Genomic DNA, 23,067 nt, shown 5'->3' with positions numbered 1-23,067 from the left:
AGTATAACCTTTGTTACGTGTATTGTGTTTCTTCTGCTTCAGTTTTTTTTTTTTGCTGGGTTTTTCACCTTCACACTGAGTCACAACATAATTCCCAACACTAATGACTTTAATAAATATATCTTCACTTGTACTTTGTGCATGGCTATCCTTTGCATGTAAACAGCCTACTGCACACCTGCTGTAGCTGGAAAAAATTGCGATTGAATTCGGCACAGATTGAAAAATGACGAAAGAAGTCGGCCCAGGATGAAAAATGTGAGCGGGTAAGCGCGCACGCAGCCCTCCGGCCACGCTCCGCCCATCGGTAAGAGCCTCCACCCGAGCGCCGCCTGCCGCGCACTGGAAAAAAAAACGCGAACGAAGTTTGCCATGGCTCAAAAATGACGAAAGAATTCGGCCCAGGATGAAAAATGTGAGAGGGTAAGCGCGCACGCAGCCCTCCCCCCGCCGATAAGTGCGCGGACAACCCTCCGCCCACGCGCCGCGCGGGAAAAAATACGCGACGGTGGCCCAGACGCTCCTGGGTTCGAACCAGACACCTATGGAACGTACTCTCATCCGGTCTCTATCCCAACATAATATTACTACTACCCTTTTCGAACAGTATTTACTGAGGATGAGCACCGGGGGAAATCGCTAAGTGGGCGAAAGTGTAATGCCCCCACAACGAAAAACCCGAGAAGGGGGGTTTACATGTTGTACAGCTAAACGGTGTGATTGGTATGCCATGTGTTGGTTCACTCACACACTTGCCACAATGGTATTCATTTGTAGTGCTTTCGTGAAATTGTCAATATATTGTATATGCTTTGTCGTTGGGGGGTTTTAATTTTGTTTTCCATGAGCAGATGCAACTCCTTGTACATATACTTGCTCATCCACATGGTACAAGGTATATATACAGTGTGTATTTTTTTATTCCTTACATATTTTAAAAAGAAGATGTCAAAACCGCTCAGGGGCCGTTTCCGCAGGCAGGTTATGGGGCCAGGTGCAGATAAGCGGAGGTCATATCTGCGCTTTAAGTGCGTAGTTGTGCTGTCGGCTCATCTACATAGCAAGCTTTGGCAGTTTCCGGCGTTTTTTTTGCTTTTTTCGAGGGACGCCTGCATGGCCCTATAACCCTATAACCCCACTGCAAAAATGGCATTTGTGCTACTGTCAGTTTTTTCATGAACACTTTTTCACGAATAAAAACACGCCATGCATTTTGATCACCTTCCTTGTGTCTTTCTCTGTGTTCCAGGGTACACCTTTCCCAAGTTTGAGTCCCTCCAAGTGCTATCTAAAATAGCCTGAGCATCATGCTCATTAAAATGTACAGCAAAAGTGTACAGCATCTGCTATTACTTATGGTATGTTTTAGTTGGGACTATCACTCTAAAGCATGCGATTTGAACGGAGAAAATTATGGATATCAGGCTCAAAAGGCACACTAGAGATATAGGAATAGTACCAAAAGTCAATTGCTGAAAATGAGGTTGAGAAAACAGGCACAAGTAAATAGGAAGAGTGCGAAGAATCCATTGCTAAAAGTCAATTGCCATTCGGTAGAAAAGCACTGGCCGAATATCAACAAGAGGTTGTGAAAAGTGAAAGGTCAAGCATTTATACTTTGACACCAATTGACATTATATCGAGTGATGTTGACCATAGTCAATTGGCCGCAACTGGGAAGTAAATATATATTTTTGTAAAGGGAAAGTCCCTTCCAACATCCAGCAGCGTCGCCACGTCCAGCGTTTTTCTTTTTTTTTTCTAGTTCTCCTTGACAGCGGATATACGGCGAAAATCTGCGCGCGCGCGTCAAAACTTTGCTGCGCCGACGCCGACGCGCGCGAATTGCCAACAAAATGGCTCCATGCGGGTCGGGCTTTACGTGTCGGTGACAAAGCAACGGGAGCTCGGAAAGCTGGGAGAAGAGCACTCTGTCATTTTACGACAGAGAATATAAATAATTTCTATTATAACTTGCAAATAAACCACTTATACATCAGGGGAACCCACTCTGCCTCGGTCAGTGGTAAACAGCAGGAACAGCGTGTCAGGGCCAGGGAACAACGAAAAGAACGAACAAGACGAACTCACAATCCGTCCGTCAATGTCGTCGGCGATCCCGGGGGGATCGTCGCAAAGTATTGATTTTCAATATCAGTGTTCACCGAAGCCCCATACAGTGTCCAGAAAGGTACACTTTCCGGGCATGGCGTTGCTCAGCTGGGCTTCACCACAGACCGAGCAAAGCGAAAGTCGAGCTGGTTTGAAATACACCGTCAGAGCGGCTCTCAAAAGCTAGTAGCATGGGCAGCGGAGAAGGATGTGTTAGGGATATTCCAAGTCACGAAAGTGACAGCAGCTTGGAGAGTCAACTTGTCTCAAGTACTAACGGCTCTGAGCACTAAAAGCCACGTTGAGACGCGTCCGATGAATGTATGCATCGTCCCGACGAGAGATACCTTGCAGCACCCAGAAAGCGGGCAGGGCATCCACTCTTGCAAGCAGATATATGCACCCAAGGTCAAATGCGAAAATACGGGAATTCGAAAAACTGTGTCCGAAACAACAGCATACCACATGGAGTCCGTCTTATTCGGACACTACGGCCGAAGCCATGCGATCTTGATCTTGGAAAAGCTTGCTGCTGATCTCTGACGTATCCACCTAATGTACAGATACATTACGTCAGCAATCACCGTCTCACTGCACCCTCATCTAATCACATTCCAGAATAATTGTGCACAACACCGAAAGCAATCTGTGGGGGTTTAGTCCTTGCTAGACGAAATACTGGACACCGCTCAATGAGTGGCTGGAACGGTTATACAATTTATAACCACTATTCAATAGAGACGAGCTACGGACAAAAGCGTGAGTATAATTTTGATGCGTTCCTCTTTGGATTCCGGTTTTCATTTTTCGGTCTTGTTGTTTGGAAGTTCTCAGAATCATTACGGTTTTTAAAATACATATACATTTTTGTGTTATAATCCCAATAGGACACTTGAACTGGCTGTCCACATAAAAAAATATCTTGAACAGAACGTATTTAAGACAAGCTCAAAGTGAAAAAAAAATATATACGTACAAACTTTTTGATGACTATATTATCTTATTATCTGATGAGTAGGTAGTCATCTTAGGAGATCTTTGTTCAGGGTACAATGCCAATTCATCGTTGAGTTTCAATATTCTTGCGCCACTGTCTGACCTTGCTTCGAGGAACTGCGGATACACGATCGTCTCCACCAAGGACGCTGAAAATTTGACGAAATAAAACCACTTTCCAATTTCGAAAATGCGCTTCGAATTGCGATCTCTTTCGAGCCATATTTCACTTATGCATCTACATATCAACTCTTGTAAGCACAGAAAAAGCAAGATGTATTTCCCCGAGTGTGTCCCATTGAGTGACGTAAGCGGGGAGAGGCAAAAATGCACCACTGATGCAAAGCGGATCAGTTTTATTTCTAAATAATATTAACAAATGCCACAACGCGTTTGGTCCGTCCGATAGTCAGTATTCCTCTCATTCTTCTCCTCCATTTTTTTGTGGGCGCTGAGATAGCATGCTCCGTGAGGCAGATAAGAAAGTCACTTTCCTCAGGCCCTCTCGTAGTATTCAGCGTTCAGATTATTGTATTTCTAAGCACGATACGCAAATGGGTATTACTCTGCAAAACGTAGGCATAGTGTGAGGCATAGTCGGCTTGAAAGGAACGGATTGTTACCTTAGAACCTCCCTGGTAGCACACTATGTTGCCGAAACGTTGCCCCAATGTTTTCTTCAAACGTTGCCTAAACGTCGCTAATGTCCTCTTCAGGCCACTTTCTAGCAACGTTGCTAGAAAATGTTCTTGCAACATTGTTGCAACATGACAGCTGCAACATTCCACATAAGGGCAACGCTATGACGACATTAGGTAGTATTGGCAAGGTTGCCGTAGGTATTTGTGCACTATTTATTTCTTCTTCTTCTTTTCTTTTTTCTGCGTCGGAACACAGATGCATGCTGACTGCAAGCACTTGCACGCGTTCACTTGCCTTAATTGCCCGCAATTCCCCTTTACTTGACGTTAATTACTTTAATTACATTTAATTACCTCATGTATAACCTGCGGTTGCCTTCGGTATTCTTTAATTTGATTTACTGTTTCACTTAATTGCATATATCTTACATTCATTACCTTTAAACTCAACTTTCTTGTTTTAATGTTTTTCTTTGAATTGCCTTTAATTACCTCCACTTACCTTCAGTTACTCTTACCTCTCACTCTTAAATGCCTTCGACTGTACTTCAATTTCAAATCATTTGCCTCCATTTGCATTTACCCCCTCGTATCCCCTCTGCATGTGCACTCATACCGCTCTCTTGGTGAGTCTTCACAATGTCTCTCTCTCTCTCTCACATACACACACACGCACACACACACACACATACATAAATACATACACTCTAAATCCTGTGACGGACACGTGCCAGTTAAAAAAGTTCCCTCAGAAAGTACAGCCGGTACACAGCCGTAACCGTCTGGAAGCAGCCGTAACGGTTATCCAATAGCAAGCACAGCGATCCTCATCGCCAAATTTCAGCAGGTACAAAGCCGTCACGTTGGTATGAAACGGCTTGGTGCCCGCTGAAGAATATGTGTGCCTCCTGAACCTTGTACTCGTGTGCTTGTTGAATAATGCGTGTGCCGGCTGAATATGCGTGCCTTCGTTGGAGCGTACTACGTTGTTCCGCGCTCCGCCGGTGAGGAGTGACACGGCACAACGTATTCTCCCGCAATACGTTCCTTCCCGCTTTCTTGACGCTGTCTGCGTTGCAACCTCGCCTTTGAGAAGGATGACACCTTGTTTTTTAAGTACAGGTCTCATGCCAACCCAGCTGTGATGCATCGTACGACGCCTGCGTTTTACTCGTGTTTAACAATCGAAGTACATTCTGTTGCAGACGACGGTGGACGCATTGCAAATGGCGGCAGGAGAGGATCTCGCTGCATCGGTGAAGCGACGATGTACATTACAAGCGAGGTTTTATTGTATTCTTTCGTTATAGGTGACCGTGGGACTGTATCGATTGCGAGGTATCAAATTGACTAATTAAAAGGTTTTATCGCCACCTCAAGGCTGCTATCAAGGCACACAGCAATCCCACGGCTTGAACAGACGTGTACCAATCGTCCTGCTCGGCCTCTGTCCTTTTTAAAACCAGATTTGGAATGTGCGTCATCTCAGCTCGTCTATTGGACATCCTCCATAGTACCTGTCGACCATCCCCGACGCAGAAGGACTATGTCAGCCCTCTATCAATGGTTTTCAACAGTATTCGGGCTGCTCCACCTCGCGACCTATCACCGACGAGATTGTACATATATAAAGACCTCCATACCTGCGCACGCTTTTTCACAGCGGCGTTTCACGGGGGCGTTCACAGCGTATGACGGTTTCTAAAGATTTTTTACTAAAGATTTTCTGTTCTTAGACCCATTCAGCTTCTTAGTCAATTGTCATGTAAACCGTCGACCTTCTTGACGCCTATTCGACCACACCGTCCATGACCCACCCACCTATGGGTGTGCATATCATATAATACATTGTATTATAATAGTATTGCTGTAACACACTTTTGTATTAGTTTTATCTATTATAAAACATATTTTCGAGAAGTATTACAATACGCCGAAATGTGTATTACTCGTATGACTGTATTACTTGTTGCGACAGCGATACTTTTCCGCTGTATTGCTTTCCATTCCCATGTATCGGTCGGTCATAGTACGCGCTGATAACAAGGGCCCATCCTCTGGGAAAACGGGTTCATGTCACTGCACCTTCGCACTGTTTCATTTCCACCTCTGCCTTCGTCGTAAATTGGCACACCAGGTGAATGGGAGATAACAGAGTATGCCATCAGGAGTCTTGCATGTAGCCTTTGTGAACGTCTCAAACATGCCATGGGTGACCTGCTCAGGGAGGCGGGAGAGAGCTCGTTTTTTGCTGTCACATCCACCAGGAATGTCGCACCATTCTGAACGGTAAAGTTTTCGTGGGGGTTCATGAGCTACCGGGGCACGACTTGCACGGCCGATTCTCTCTTTTTTTTTTAAATTCCGTGTTAGCGCCGCGAAGTAATTGTCGCTATGAACGGCGTACAGACGTGCACAGATGGAGAGAGGACAGCAGGAAGGAGTGGGGGACAGGGGGATTAGTATGTGTCCTGGGCCAGGGGGAACTGTGCCGACATTCGTCTGGAAAGTCTTTGGAAAACCCAGGGAAAACCTCAGACAGTACAGCCGGCGTCAGGATTCGAACCCGCGTCACTTCCCAGTCTCGGCATGGAAGACGACCATCCTAACTGCAACGCCACGCGGGCTGGTAATGTCAGATGTGCCACAAGACGTTCTTTGCTTCGACCAAACAGGCGGGCTCTCGGATTTTTATTTTTGAGTAAATTTTATTATTAAACTCAAACAGCCACTAATGCATCCATTGCTTCATACAACAGGCACCATACGCCGTGAAATAAATGTTGTGCAAGCCTTGGGCCTTTCCAAAACGTTATGTAATTCATGTAGTACCATAAAGTACGTATTATAATACAGAATTAGTATTATGTATTATAATACACTCTTTCAGAAGTATTATTGTGTCAGTATTGGGACAAGGCTTTGGCTGTTGTTGGGCACGTTAATAAAGTATATTATTATTTGTATTATACGTGGTTTTGCGCAGTATTTTGTATTACTATTATAATACAAAAAATAGTATTCGCCCGTAATAGTACAGTAATACGTAATTCGTAATAGTATAGACGCCCGTCCATGTACCCTCCATGCGCCATAGCTGTGTCCAAGACGACACGGTTGGTCGTCACTTCGGGACACTGGAACGCCACAGTCAGTGCCCTCCCATGTGAGGCTGACAACGGCGAGCCCTATCACCATCCCCCCTCCCCCCTACATTCAGTGAATGCACAAATCGAACGCTGCCCTCCAGACGAAGAAGAGGACACCTTTGAAAACTGGAGTCTGTATATACCAATGGAGTCACAATCTTTCGCGGCAATGATGCGTCCCCGCAAACGGTCGTAGAACGTAGAGCTGCTTCGTACTTCACGCAACGTACACAATCGAAAACTAAACACAGGCTGTCACATATTCGCTTGTCATACTCGAAGTCACCGTGCAAGATATTTCAATTAACCGCATATAAAATGATTTAAAAGTGTATATTGCAGCTAGCCCTGCCGGGTTGTCACTGTCAGCACTTTTAGTTTTTGTTCCGTGAAGCAAACAAGTCCCCGACTGGAGCCAACCGACTCGAGACAAACCTTGGCTGCGGTTCATTATATCTCAAACAGTCCTGGAGTCGACCGCCAACGTGCAGTACCACATGGTTATATCACCGTGGGAGCCCTGCCGGATGTTAACGTGACGTTCATTTTTCGTGTACATCCCAAAAACTACGACGCTCTCTTGAGTGAAATTTTGTATGTGCTCCCGACGCTGCCATTGATATACGTAGTATTTGTTAATATAAAAGTTGGGAACTCACCGTCGAGACACCAGGTGTGCTGCGCCCAAATCATTACCAAAGTGATGCACGGCCATAGGTCAAAACATAGCTGGATTAACTTACGTTTACACTCGTGGAAAGGCATTACAGAGGCACTGTTGGCGGTCAGAGACAAAGGTTTAATACATACACGTTTTGTAAAAAGATTAACCAGCAGCTGTATTTAAATGTTAGTCACACCTGGTTTCGGCGGACAATGCACTATCCGATATTCGGAGTCACTGCATTTTTCTGTAAGACATTTTTGGAGAATCCGGTGAAGACAATAGAAATTAATCGATTGTCCGTCTTTACAGGTGATAGATGGATATGAGCTGCCATGAGAGTATTCACATTCAAGCATAGAAATCGATTTAATTTCCGGCCGTTAGGTATCTTAGAAGCGGTAATCCACGTATTGAGCTTGTTCACTAGTACTTGCTCGAGAGATAATTGTTCGATCGGTAACTAAACGACGTAGCGCAAACGAAGACAATTCTTTCTATGTATTTCTTGAACACTGTTCAGCCGTTCAGAGCTTGCTCCAAACGAGGTCACTCCCTGTCTGGTGTTTCTCCAGCCTCCGTTGCAGAGTGTTGATTCGCTTACCCAACCGTGAAATACACTGCGTAGTTAACTGCGGGACGGGGTGATGAGCAGGGAAGCGTGCGGCGATGTGCGCCGAGGGCAATTTTGTCGGCGGCTGCGTATCTCCTGTTTTAGTGCCGTCGGCGCCACGCCGATCTGCTTCTATCGGCGTAACCCTTCTCCGCCCCCGTCCCGTTTCTGTAAGTTTTATGTAAATGTGCGGCGTGAACACGACGCCGGCGTTTTATAGTTTTTTAAGCACTAGGTTTCGAACCTTTTAGGTACAAATTATTGACAGCATGCTCTGAATAGGCGGCTGTCGGAAAAAGCGGAGTTATATTACGGACTAAACCAATACAAAGAACGTATACGGGCTCTTGCAGGGGCTCTTGCCACGGCCAGCCCTTGCAGTATCGGCGGCGGCGGTGTGGCTTATGTACTCGGCGGCGGCGCACAATTCTAGGCGATAGTGAAGAGGGTGCGAGGGGGAAAGCGAAGACGGTGGTCCACTCTTGAGGAGCCGGAACGCATCTGCACAGTAAATCATTTTACACCTTTATTAGCTCAAAAAAGGCGTATTCTTATAAAAACACCCCTTTCTATTCCGCAATGGGTGCAAGAAGAGCATTACTAAAGGTGTAATATCGACATACACCACGTTTTATCCAATGCCGATCATTAAGGGCGTAAAGTGGGGTGTTGAAACAGGTGTTTACCGTACACCTTTTTTACACCCTACTTGAATTGGGACTATGGTGTTAAACATGGTGTTTTATTTCGTGAGAGAAAAATTATGCTGGTTTCACAGCTCCGCTCAGCAAGTAATTACATTAGAGACGATAACCTGAGTTAAAAACACAGTAATTGACAAGGAGCGATGTTAGAAATTTACTTACATCTTTGACTCGTTGCAAGCGTGCGTGTTACTTGCAAAAACGCATTCCCGTCACCGTCACAAACGTTCCCCGCCCCACCACATGTAACGAACGTGCCCCAACAAATTGTATTTCAGTATATGATCCATCCGACACGCCAATATAGGCTACTGAGGGGTTGGTCTTCCACCATGATGCCAATACATACTGAGGGTGCCGGAGGCCTCTTCAAGCCTCGGCACTCACATTGGTCCCACAGTGTTACCAAGCTAACAAGGCGTGCCTGCGACGCATTGCGCACCGGTTTAGGTACTACGATGGAACCACGGCTTGAAGTCTGCCGTGTTCACGGTGCTGCTTGCCATAGAAGCAAGAACATCGAACTGTATGTCTCGGCCACTGGTCTCGGCATGCTGCCGCGGAAGCTTCTATTACACTATTTGTGAGGGAATATTTGCTAGCAAATAATTCCATCATAAAAGCTGTTTTCAATAGAATACTCCCCTTTTAAGGGTGTTTTTGTTTTTAAACGCCCATTATAACAGTGTTTTATTAGGAATACACTTAACTAAAGGGCGTATTGGAAAACACCCATCATTTGAGTGTGAAGGCAACACCAAAAAGGTGTGCGCCATGGGACAAGCCATTTACACCAAAAAAGTGTAAAAACGTTTACTGTGTGGTTGCAGTTGTGAGCTTATCTACACGCTTGCGACTGGAACCGTGACGTCTGCACATTCGCGGCAGTTACGGACGCTTAACAAAGACATTCAGCAAAACTGGATACCTGTCGAAAGGCGCACAGTCACCCGCGTTATCGATAAGAGGACTTATATATCGGTGAGGAAATGCCAGCTACCTGTTGTGCAGGCTAGTATCATCACCATTCACAAATCGCAGGGAGGCACCACGTATGAAAAAGTCGTGTGCTCCTATACCAAGAGTCATCCGCAAAAGTTGGTATACGTGGCATTGAGTCGCGCTAGATACATACCCGGGCTGTACCTCACCAACGTGGACAACGACTTCACGAACTGGGATGGGAGTGCTACGTGAAGAATGTACTATGTGTGGAAAATAAAAACAGTGGGGTATAACCAACTTCAACAGCTGCGCTCAGATTTCGCGTTATCGACTGTCGCCCAGTGAATTTCTCTCATTGCCACCATCGGAGGTGTATGTCTTTCGGCCCACTAATAAATCGTTTTCTTCCTTCCTTTGATCATTTCATCAGCAGATGATTTAAGAATGTCACTTTCCTTATCTCGAATGTACTACCAAAGGCACGATTTGCGAAGAGTGCGGGGGGAGAGAGTGTTTCAACTCTGTAACCTACTGTATGGCCGCACCACCGCCAAGTGATCTGTTTCGCGTTCTTTCTTTTTTTTTTTTTTTTCGTGACGCAGTTTTGAAATAAAGGTTGCCGTTTTGTTTCCAAATTCCTCTTCTTCTCTCAGCGAACGTTCAGTCGTTCAGTTCAGTCTGTAATCGTGATTATCTAGGAGCGTGTTTAGACGTGAAGTTCTTCTTTTAAAGTGTATTCCCTCCGCACAGTTTTCTTTTAACGATAGAAACACGGCGGTCGTTCTTATCAAAACACGTGCGAAATAAGTGGAGGATGTTCCCAGTACGAGAAACAAATAGCACCGCGCGAGACCATCGGCGATACTCGATATTCTAGCCACAAAGTTCGTGTTATTGTTATTGTTGCTCCATTTCCGATGAATTGTTGAGTGCCTTATATTGATCCCTGGCCCCAATAGAAAGTTGAAAAGTCAATTACTTTTGGCATCAGAATTTCATTTCTGATTAATCTTGTGACGAATTTCTGATAAATTTATGTTTAAACTTGGCCGGTCTTCTCTGATGCATACTTGATGAGTGAGTTTCTCATTGGTTTATGATAGTTTTCCGGTACGTTTTCGATGCTTTCCTAATTAGTATATGATAGGTTTCTGATTAGTCTACGTGCATTTCTGATGACTTTATGTTGTGTAGCGATATTGCCTACACTGCATGTGTCCATGACATGTGACATATCTTCTATGTAGCTCCTGATGTCAACACATCAGTCGCAGCACAGGAAACGTGTCACAGGCAATCACAAATACACTGCAAATTGCTCACATGCAATGTGCCAAATGTATGATGACGCGAGCTCGGATACACTCACGAGACTTGATTGCAGTTGTGTACTATTTATTTCTTTATTCATACATGGCTGCTGTTGAGCTCCAGAACAGTACGTAAAAAATCTACTGTGTCCAGTATCCTACGAAACAGAAGAGCACTTATATATGTCGGTTCATTATAACAAGCGTTTTTGACGCTCACTAGGTCAGCATAACCACAAAAACCTGCGAAAACGGCACAACAGCAGCATTACCAAGAAGAACGCCGCGGCTGCTACTGCTGTTCCAGATCCGATTGGCCTTTCAAACTTTACAATTGGTGTAGTCACAACGAAAAAGCTTTCGCAACGTTCAGCCATGGCAACAGTAACGTGAACACTAACCGTAGAAACCTCTGGAGGCGCCAGTTTCTCCTTTGATCCTTGGTCAGCATCGCTACTCGAGGCAACGCTTAGACGCCTTAGCAAGACGCAATCTTCGGCGCCCCATGGAGCCTACATGAAAATGCCAAGCACATAAAATTTACGTTGTTAAATGATTACACTACAATATGCACCTCATCGTACGTACCGCAGTCGAGAAACTCAGCGACGGCCAGTGGTCCGTTTGCTCTTCATTTGACGCTGATGTGCTTCCCATGCAGTCTGTCGATGGCGTTTGCTTCTGTCACTAGAAGGAAAACAACGTCAACGTCGGTTATGGCATATATAAGCATACACTGGCCACGAAGAAAAGACGACAAAGGAGAATAAAGAATAATAATATTAATAATAATTTTTATTAACGTGTCCAAGAACAGCCAAAGCCTTGGTATTGGCGCACGTAGACAATACAGTACTTGGAAACATACACACACACACACATATATATATATATATATATATATACACAAACATATACAGATTACGCAAAACAACATATTTAGGACAATAATAATAATAATAATGGTGCCATGATGTTACACGTAAGGCTTGTCTGCGTAGTGGAACGAAATGCTGCACGTGCCGCAGGGTAGGACTGCGGATAATTTCGACCGCGTGGGGTTCTTTTGTAGTGCGCCGTCCGAAGCAACCGCCCACAGCAAAAGGGTGTTATACGAGTATGTAAGCATCTAGTAACGACAGCTAACTTTACATCTTGGCGTCTGAACGCAGACCACTTAAGCCGTCCTCTTGGCGTCGTTCGTGTTTGCCCCATTCATTGCCATCTGCCCATCCTACTTGGACCCCACATTCCTCTCACAGTGTCGTGCAACGTGATAGGGTGTTCCACTGGGAACTTCATCGACATAGACGACAAGGCGAAGACTGAGTTAGCTCTGGAAAATATATCTGGGTGGACCGAGTGAATCAACACTCTGCGACGGCGACAGGCCCTGGACCGGAGCCAGCCCAATGAACTTCTGAAGCGAGTTCTCTAGTACCGATGAATGCGTTACGTTGTGCATCACCGGTTCATACTTGCATTGTACCACTTTATACCGGAAATTAACAATTACGACTCCAAGAAGTACTAATGAACCAGTGCAAGAGGAAAGTACCGTTTCTAAAAGCCTAGTGGCCGGAAATGAAAACGGTTTCAATGATTGAAGGCGATTACTATCACAGCAGGACGTATCCGTCTCTTATCTGCAAAGACAGATAATTAATTAATTTCTATTGTCCTCACTGGATTATCCAAAACGCAGTAGTTTGGCATAGCGAAACAATGCGATGTGCGCAGAAAGCAGGTGTGAAGTGTGTTTGAATAGAGCCACCGGTTGCTCTTGTTAAAATACGTGGATGTATGAAACCTCGGTGGCTGACCGATAACAGTGATTTTGCAATGGCTTTCCTCAAGTGCGAACGTCGATTTCCCCGCTGGTGTCTGAGCGTATGGCTGCTGTGCATTACCTTGCTGTTGACCTGGGCCCAGCAAACCAAGTGTCTCGATCGTGAGTTGCTTATTTTGATATTAAGTACCATCACTCTAAGAAAAAAGGTAGGCATCACGACACCCTTTTGAGGTATATTTATTAGTTCCGTTTTGTGTTGGGATCCGGCACATCCCAAATCTGGAGATCCTAGATATGTTTTGACGTCCTGAAATGCCGGGATTTTAGTAATCCCGAGCGAAATCGAAAATAATCCCGAGCGGCACTCATGACGACTGCCTCCAAAAATACCTGGCTTCTTATTTAAGGAGAACGCAAAAAAAAAAAGCCTCCTCAGATCTCGCAGAATACTAAAACACAATGGAAAGTATTAGAAGAATTGCTCGATAGACTAGGGACTGCGACAACAGACACACACAGTTTGAGACTTCGTCTCTGTGTGTCAGTTGTGGTCGTCCCGTGTCTCTGGGTTTTTGCCGTCATGGGATGCAATAAAGGAGCATTAAAGTGGTATCCAACATGGCCAAAAACTGCTCTCATATTGTGGAGCGGTATGCGAAAGGCATTCCCACAAAATATTTCTGCCTAAAGTTGTTTCACCGCGGCGCAATTCATTTGCAAAATCGCTGCCGCGGTGTCAGCCCGACAAAATAGTATTGCGATCACAAGAGTAATGTCCGTGGCTTCTGTGCAATCCTTCGTTGCACCTCTACAACTGGAGAGCGACGTACGTGTCAGGACACCGTTCCGAGGCGTTTGCTATAGGGTGCTTCTCCGACGTATCGCTAATTCCCTGCCACGGAAAAGTATGTTTGATCTGTCGTGTCCCCACACTAGCGAAGTGTGTAGCCGTATAACTCACCAGCGCGGTGTTCAGGGTTGCGTGAAAGAGGCAGGCAAGGCGTGACTGCTGCTTGCACAAGGTTCTGCCGAATGAGCCAGGAAGAAGCAAGACTCTCGCTTTAATCCAACTTCAGGATACACTGCCTGATACAAACCTTCGAATATGCTGTATAGGTACTTCAACTAGAGCGATTATCAATCATTGCCGAACGTTTTTGTCGTCCGGCAACGATGGTACAGCAGCAGATATTCCTCCGCTCGGTCGGTATGGCAACAAAGCTGCCGCATGTACAGTTAGTAAACGCGTCCCCTTACAATCCGATTCATATGTCGTTGTCCAGGTCAGTTTTCACGTACCGGTGGCGTAACCGAAGGTATTTCCGAAGTAATACCATTGAACCGCACACCGTCGGGGAGAACTGGGATGTCCGTGTACAACGGACAGTGAGATTCGCGTTGCACTACTCGTTCTTGCCATAGTGCCAACGGTCCCAAAACGTCAGGGCCCTTGACGGCCTTTGAATTTCGGACATTAGGTCACCGAAGAGCGTCAAGTGTCTCTGAAGTGATAGCAGACCGTAGCAGACGCCAGGCCTCAGTGGCGTTGCTCACCGGTGGTGACCGACGCCACCTCGATCATGCGGCCCCATATCCAAAGAGGAGAGCCTCTGCTCCACACATAACATGCTGACACCCGTCCCGCGGCGCTCGTCACGTGTCTATCCTGAACAAGTTGAGGGTGTTTCGCGAGCTATTGTAGTCTACGGTTGTACTAATCTGTGGGAAAACATTCCGTAGCGCACAAAAACAGAAAGTTCTGTACTAGGCCTTCGCCTGGAGAGTCTGCCACAAAAGTGAGGGCAAACATTAGACAGTATTGACAGTGGTAGAATTCGAACCCACAGCCTCCTAATCTTCCGCACGACATCGGCTACCACCAACGGGCGGACGCCGTTGTCCACTCTCAATGTCTGCAGAGCGCGTCTCACGTGATGCCGTCGACGTCGTCTGGCAACACGAACCCCGTGGAGTTAACGAGCTGAGTGCAGGCATTGTGCTGCGGATCATTCGCGCCACTACTCGCGTTTTCGCCAATCGACGCTGCACATCGGAAGACTCGGGACTAGCCGATCCAGGTGCACACGGCCGACCCCGCGTTCACTTGCCGAGAAATTGGTGATTTTCGCATGGGTGGTGGAGCTACACCTGTATTTTGCTGTTCAAATCATGGATGAAGGAAACAGTGCAGACAACGACCAGCAATGAAAACCAAATGACTATTGTTCTTTGCCACAATTGTCCCCTCTGCGCGCCGAGGGCACAACCAGTTTGTCTTTCCGCGTTTTCTTCTTTCCACACCTGGAATACCGCCTATTTTGACGCATCCTCGGAAGAGATGGATTGAGCGACTCAAAATCAACAAACACGTTACACCAGCAATGCTTGTGTGTGATTGGCAGTAATCTTGGAGCAGTACTGCCTATATATATCTGATGAATGTTCTCTCTTTTCTTTCTGAACCACACTTCTGTGCAGCTCTCGTCAGCAAGCGAAGCAAAACCTTGTCTAGGCGAAAGAGAACAATTTTGTTTCAAACTGGAGTAACCATTAACTATAAGAAAGCGCAAGGGATAGCGCGAAAACGTACACCAAGTCAGCTTTGTAACTGTGCATTTGAATCAGCGCGTCACATCTTGCGCATCACACGCATCACACCTCAGCGCGTCTTGGGAAACAATGTAGAAAGAATGCGACGTTTCCTTAAAGTTTCCCAAAAACACGCGCACCACTGACACACGGGTGCCGCACCATTACCCTGTAAATTATAAACTACATTCGTACACGCGCTACACGCTTAGAAGATCTTATCTGTATGACAGCATCAAAACAGGTGTCGTGTGCTCGCATGTCTCTGACATTCTTGAAGCGCAGGACACTCGCTGACTGCTATTTCGGCCTCGTAACCGGTAAACGTGAAACTGACGTTCACGAAGTGTGGTTGATCAAAGACGCCGGGACTTCGCAAGTAATACGCGATAACTATAGCCCTCTCTTTGGACAAGTCGGGTACGCCTGCCAGAAGTATATGGGCAGCGTGCAATAGTCGTTCGCCTTCAACGCATCGAGAACCATCGTTGCAGTTCAGAAATCTCAAAATCGAAACTGAGCGACAACCTGGATAAGTCCACCATGTTGAGGCTTGGATGCGTCACCTACAGGTCATGCAAAACGCGAATAGGGTGCGCAGATGTATCGGACGGGAGATGCGGACGCGGTGCCGAAAATAAGGAACGTAAGCGGTGAACGACCGGGAGAGGATTTATTTATTTCCACAGGACAAGGCAGCGAGAAAGGACGGCTGACTCGTTAGAGCGTGGCCCTGCGGTAGTTAAAAGTAAGGCGATAAGTAAGGCGACCGATAATGCAAGGAAGCGTGTATCAAGGCTCTCAAGGCGCTCAAAGGTTGCGCGTAACGTCATCTGCACGAGCCTCAATGAGGCTGGTGCAGATGACGTCACGCGCAGCCTTTGAGCGCCTTTGAGCCACGTGACTCGGGAAAACATGGGGATGCGTCACAGGCGTCATACCACGTGCCGAATAACCCAACAGCGTGTGTTTTTACAATATACGTTGGTAATTGCATGCACACAGCAACAACTCATGGCATGCTCTCCTGCAGTAACCCCGGTGCGGCAATATGTTTTCCCGAGTCACGTGACCAAATGTGACGTCACTGCACAAGCCTCAATGAATGCGTTGGCATGCGACGCTCGTGTTTTTGCATTAGGCCCATGCCAACCTATGGTCGGGTTTGTCGTTGCGACGCCCGACAATCGTGTAATGTGACAGCGCAGGCACCGCCCTTCGTCTGCTGCAATGCTATCGCATTTCGTACGCATTTGGTAGTGCGCCAAAGAGTACAGTGAATTTTTTAAAAACTGATTTCAGTCGGTGCATTTTCAGGCTCCTCGGAAAGGAAAATTGTCTATCCGCTCTTCCTGGAAGGAAGGTCAGAGAGCGGTGCAAGACTATTGAAGCTCGACGATGAACTCACTTTACACCTTGAACAAAGATCTGCCTTCGACGACAACCTACTCGTCAGAACAGCGGGAGAAGATAATACCTTCATCGAAAAGTTTGTATGTATTTTGTGGCTTTCCAGTAGGAGCCTTCTTAGGAGTTTACTTTTGAGGAGAATGTTGATATCGAGAGATAGATGAACTGGTATATGAAGTCTGTGGTTTAAGAAAGATTTTTTTAATAAAGATCGGCCAAAAAACAGGCGAGCTGGTGATAACAGATCTCCATAACGGCCCCCGAGACTGGGGGAAGAAGACGGGGCAAGGATGCTAATGACATCCCCAGAAGTGCATATCTAGACGGCTTCCCGTAAAACTCTTTTCACTGTGTCAGCCTCTTTGATCAAAACCCTGACCTGCTTCCAAAACGTTTATCTTGGCAAACTTGTCGAGCATGTTGAAGATTGCAACAATTTCGAATCCGTTTGGAAGGAGGCCAGTGTTTTTAGTAAGAGAGGCTGACGCAACGAAAAGAGTTTTACGGGAAGCCGTCGAGATATGCACTTCTGGGGATGTCAGTAGCAACCCTTCTGTTTCACACACGGAGTTGTGAAAGAGTTGAAGCTGTTCCTTTCCCCTTCTTCTTCCCCCTTTCCCCTTGATTTATACATTTGTGTGAGATGATGAATAAACCTCAGCTGTGTTTGAGACTTGTGTATGTGTCGTTTTCCCCAGTGACAGGGTTCCTTATGGAGATGTATTTTTTTTTAAACATTTAAAGTTTATGAGAACATCAAAATAAAGTCGCAGAAGAATTGGCTGAAACTATGCCTATGATTTTATTTTTCGTGGCGCGTAATACATTTCACAACTGTTCCAGAGCTTCTTAGATCTGTATGCCAAATCCCGAGCTTCACTTAGCGAAACGGCTTAGAGAACAGGGAGGCTTTTTTTTTCAAGTTCTTTTCTCTTTCCACTCACATTCGGAGTGCATTCGTCGGTGTATCGGGCTACAGGCTTATACTCTCAGGTAGAACAACAGCAGTAGTGTAATTTGATTGACTGATTGTGTCTTTAAAATGAGCAGGATAATTTGGATGAGTACGTTAACGATATGTCATGTTCTCATCGCTATTGAGTAAGGGTTGTAAAATGAAAAAGAGTTTTTGTTTGTGGAAATACAGCGAATCGGATGAGTCGAAAGCCACCCACATTAACACTGCATGTGTCCAGTTTTTGCTATGAATGGCAATATTTGTACCTCAAAAAGGCATACTGAACGGGTGAATAAGCATATAATGGGTCTCTACATTAGGTGGATGCGTCAGAGTTCAACAGCAAGCTTTTCCAAGATCCACAGCGCATGGCTTCTGCAGTAGTGTCTGAAGAAGACGGACTGCGTGTGGTAAGTTTTGTCATATTACTTTTTTTTTTTCGCATGTGGCTTTGCTCGCGGTGCATCTGCGGTGACGAGAGTTCATGTAGCGCACCCTTTCCTGATGCCGCGCAGCACCTCTCGTCAAGGTGTATCATTAATCCATCGGATGTGCCTCAATGTAGCTTTTAGTGATATTGCCGCGTTCGATAACCTGACTTTCGAAGCGGCCGTCACATTGGTGACTTGCAAGATCTGATATGACCTATCCTTCTCCATTGCTCCTACCACCGACACTTCATTACCAGATTTCCAGCGTTTTTGAACCAACTGCCTCCCGGCTCTCACAGTGAAAAAATTGCTCGATAGATGGTCAAGTCCAGCTAAACGAACGCCATGCCCTAAAAGCTCGCGTTTCTCCACATTGTAAGTCCTCGGTTGACGCTGTGGTGCTGACTACCATATTGGCATCGTGCCGTAGGTAGCAGTTCGGCCAGCAGTGATCGTACAGCGGAATTATCATCAAAATTAAGTATTTTTTTACTTTATAATTCCTTTATCAATATGTTTGACGGATTGAACAATATTAGTGGTTTTTGTAACCTCGTACGGCAGTGCCTCCCAAAATGTGGGTCGTGCCCCCCCGGGGAATCGCGACCGGTTCAGCTGGGAATCAGGAGGTGGATCGCGACCTTGAAGAAGGGACACCAAGAGTTTTCACTGAAGTCACCTCCCGAAATTTGGTACAGGTTTGACATGAAGGTACGCGCTGTTGAGTACTAAGGCCATGAGTATTGTTCTTCCCTTTGTCACGACATATATACTAATGTGAACTTGGCTCACTGCGGTGGCCCCGATGAAAACAAAGTACAGGTCGCAGCTCAACATCGAGCCGGAACTGAGAGTCGTTGTCTCTAAACTCCGCCCTCGGGTTGAATAACTGTGCTCTAGCAAACGACAACCTTATTGTGAGATGATTAATGGGGAGTTTCATCGCCAGGGGCGATACTCTACCCCATCGCTGGTGGTGATGCGGGAAATGAAATAATGAGCCCCTTCCCACTAGGGACCGAAATCATATGGTATCCAGAAAAGTCAAAAGTGCTATCAGGGCAGACTCAAGGCAGACCTTTGAGGGCAAGCTCACTTTAGTCACGAGGAACAGTCAACCTTGCGGGTATGCTTTTTTTCCCTCCTTTTTGCGATGGTTCCTAGCCCAACTGATTCACTCTGACTTCAGTGTGAAACAAGACTTCATAGTAAATTTTGCGTATAGCGGTTCCCGCACTGAAATCGAAAAGCGTGTGGCATCGAGAAAAACAGGGGGCGGGGGGTCGCGACGCTATATTTTAAAATTTTGATAGGTCTCAGCGCTATCGCACGGAATTATTTTGAGAGCCTTCATTTAACCCGCTTAAGGTTGACTTGGTGGCGAAGGTTTGGATACCAAAGTAATATTCTTATCTTCCCACGTCTAGTATGCTGTTGACAGACAGTCCTGTCACTGTTAGGACATAACTTCGCCCCATTGCACCATCCGGAGCGAAATATCATTCACAAGGATGTCGTTTCTTTGTGACTTGTAGAAATCAGGGGGTGTATAAGCCTATGTCATGTGATGAAGTACTATTTTAGAGCAGCATCGAGGTGCCCCATAATTTATTTTCTTTTCGACTGCGGCGTGTTGTGCGAAAAAAAAAAAAAAAAAAGATGCGATGAGCACTTCCGAAAGAACGACGAGGTCAGGCGACCTGCAGCGCCTCTACTGAGGCCTGTGTCCCACACACCTAAAAAAAAAGCCTCCTCTCTTGCAAAGATCGCGTCGGAGAACGAGCGTAGGAGGGCGGCATGACGTGACGTCATCTATCCCCCTGACAGGGACGATCACGTAACTAGCGATGTAGACATGCGCAGCCTTTGCAGGAATAAACAGTGCGTATGGGCTGTGAAGTAAGAAACAAAAGGTGGGTTCTTTTTCAAAGGAAAGTGCTGCACTCGTGCTGCACCAGTTCTTGAGACCACACAATGTTCTGATCCGGTTGCACTGACGCGACACCTCCGGCTCCTAAAAAGAAAAGGGAAGTGCAGACGGTGCAGACCTTGACGTGTGCTACGGAGCGGAGCGTTAGCATGGCGGTGTTGTGGCCTGTTTCCTTCCTGTTTCATTCGCGCTTTGTTTGTACCAATGGTTTGTACTAGCAGTTTCGTAAGCGGCCATTTGCAGATTCTCGTTCCTTATATTGTCCTCTTTTAACACCGCAAATGCTCACAATGATGGCCGAATAATTCGCCATTCTAGCTTTCGTAGACGATATCAGTTTTGCGACTCAGATGGAGATGGTGGGGTACGAAGCAGCCTCGTCACGAGCCTATGTATTTATAGTTTACTTCTGCGTTCACTGTACGAACACGAAGCATGACAGGCATATTTAAAACGAGGCACACATAAACCTTGCTTGATGTCACATGTGGATACTCCCATCTTGAATGGTACGCTCGCCGTCATCCGACAACACGGGCCCACAAACGAAGTATGCTCTCCGCCGCCTTGTCGACTGTTCCTCTGCACCCTTCCTTTGTACGACCTGGATACGTCGTGCAAGAACATCGAAAAGTAATGCAGAACTAGGTCAGCACTTCCCCAAAAAGGATGGGGACGCGCAGATGCAGCGCGATTGGATGACAAAAAGAATGCGAGAGTGTTCCACTCCTTGTACTAGTTAGGAGGTGAAGGTAGAAAGACCGCAGCTAAAGAAACGAGCAGGGACTTGTCCACGTTACGCGAGGGGACCGTGACGGCCGTCCGCGGCTTCTTTCTTCTGTAGCCAACAAATTCGCTTCACGTATTTAGTGGCTTTATTTTCTCCAAGCGTTCTTATAAACTTGATTGCCCTGTGACAATACACCGAAAAGCGAAAATATTTTGCGTGGTGGCTCCTGACGGTCGAGTAAAATAGGGTTTCGAGCCATGTCAGATGTCACCTCATTGTTTCTTTAATAATGTGTACCTTGCTTTCAACAGTAATTGATGCATGTTTTGCTCTCTTGCATATCATGTACAGCTCAGGGACCGAACCTTTCTGATCTATATTGAGTTTTCCATATTCTATTGCCATCACGGAGCAGCACCGAAACATATATCTAATATATGTGGTTTCGTAGAATGGCATCATCGGAGAAGACATGCTCATCCGCCCTCTGTTGGCGATGGAACGAACTGCAGAAGGCCATGTTCCGCATCTTCTCTACCGGGAGGAATCCTTGAAGGGTGGAGCTGCACTACACGACTACGGTAAGCGGAAGAGTAAGAGTCCAAAGAAAAACAACATAGCGTGAGTTTATTACGACCAATGGCGGCATTTTTATGTGTACGATGCACTATCTCGCAATCATTTGGATGGTCGGACGTCCAAACCAGACTGTGTTCCTTTCGTAGTGAGATGCATCGTATGTGGCGATATTGTCGAACGCGTGTGTAACAAAATTTATAACTCGCCACACAGAGTATAGAGAAAAGGATGAGAACGAAATAATCTTGTTTCCACACTTAGAACTCGAGTGCGGCGTTCGACAGCGGTATCCTGCACGAGCAACAAATGGCGTTCGTCCATGAAACGGAGTGCACCAAACATTTTGAGATATGTTTTGCTTTACGGACTGATACGACGCAGGGTACGACAACGACTATACTAGTTCAACGCCCATGACACCTATTATGCCGTGCACCCATACCAGACATAGTCTGTGCGCGACGTAGCTAGAGGCAATGTAGGAAGGAGTTGCCTCAGGACAGGAGCCGCCGATATTTCGAACAGAGACTGTTCTTCTTCTAGAGGTAATGTAGGGCCGATATCGAAGACGTTAGTATTAGCGAGTGTTGGTATCATCGCTACCGGGAGTCTACCGCGTCTTGCGCACCCAATCAACAGGAAGGCACTGTTACTTGATGTACCAAGGGTACACTAAACTGCGATATTGTCTACCATATCTCGAGATGCGCGGGGCGATACTGTGACGCTATGATCCCGAGGGGCACTATTTTCCTACATGCATTGTCATCGGTAATGAGTGTTGGATCCACTATGCAGGAGACCAATTGAGCGAGTAAGGGATGGCGGCACAGTATACGGATGCGTTCCAATAGTCTGGCAAGACAGCTTTTCGGATGTCTAACCGGAAGTACCGCAAGTTCCCGCTCCAATTCTCGCCTTTTCGGCAACGATGCGCCCTAGCCATACAGCCATGCAGACTAGTTAACGGTAGCCGTGAAAACTGTCACGTCTGTCGATGACTTTTAGGTTTCCACGTCTGACGAGTATTCGGGTTTTTATTATAGGTCACGCGTATTGATATATGAGATATACAGGGTGTCCCAGCTAACTGCGAACATATTTTTTTAAATACATATATATCACTTTTTCCGAGATGAAATCAATTGCAATATAGCATATGCTGAAGGTCTCTCCTTAGGAGCAAACCCTTAAGACAATGTCTTCATTAACTTTCAATAATAAACTTTTTAGTTATGAAACCTGTGAAGTTCTCCCAAAGAGAACATCTGTTCCTTTCGGTCACCTGATGTCGTAGCCGTTTTCAGAACAAAAATCGGTTCGGTAGATCGTCCGCAAAAAAATCGTGAAGGAACACCGTTTTTTTTTGTTCTTTATTTTGTTCATTGCCTGTCTTCGGAGACGCGTCTTTCGTTCACCCTGAGTGTGAGAGGGTCGAAAGAGCACACTGTCGCCTATATATATATATATATATATATATATATATATGTATAGGTATATTTAAAAAAATACGT

The 23,067-nt window shown here is 46.0% G+C and overlaps 1 long non-coding RNA gene across 1 annotated transcript; it reads left to right on the top strand.

The window, feature by feature from the left end:
* The first annotated feature begins 16,907 nt into the window (after positions 1-16,907).
* Positions 16,908-21,539, top strand: LOC135376033 (uncharacterized). The gene is made up of 3 exons (XR_010417497.1): positions 16,908-17,008; positions 18,204-18,293; positions 21,426-21,539. It is a non-coding gene; the product is annotated as an uncharacterized LOC135376033 (long non-coding RNA).
* The last annotated feature ends 1,528 nt before the right edge of the window (positions 21,540-23,067 follow it).

Source organism: Ornithodoros turicata, unplaced genomic scaffold, assembly GCF_037126465.1.
Source record: "Ornithodoros turicata isolate Travis unplaced genomic scaffold, ASM3712646v1 ctg00000980.1, whole genome shotgun sequence".
In the NCBI taxonomy this organism is placed as follows: domain Eukaryota; kingdom Metazoa; phylum Arthropoda; class Arachnida; order Ixodida; family Argasidae; genus Ornithodoros; species Ornithodoros turicata.
Note: the sequence above shows the minus strand (reverse complement) of the source record. Positions and strands in the feature narration are given on the sequence as shown.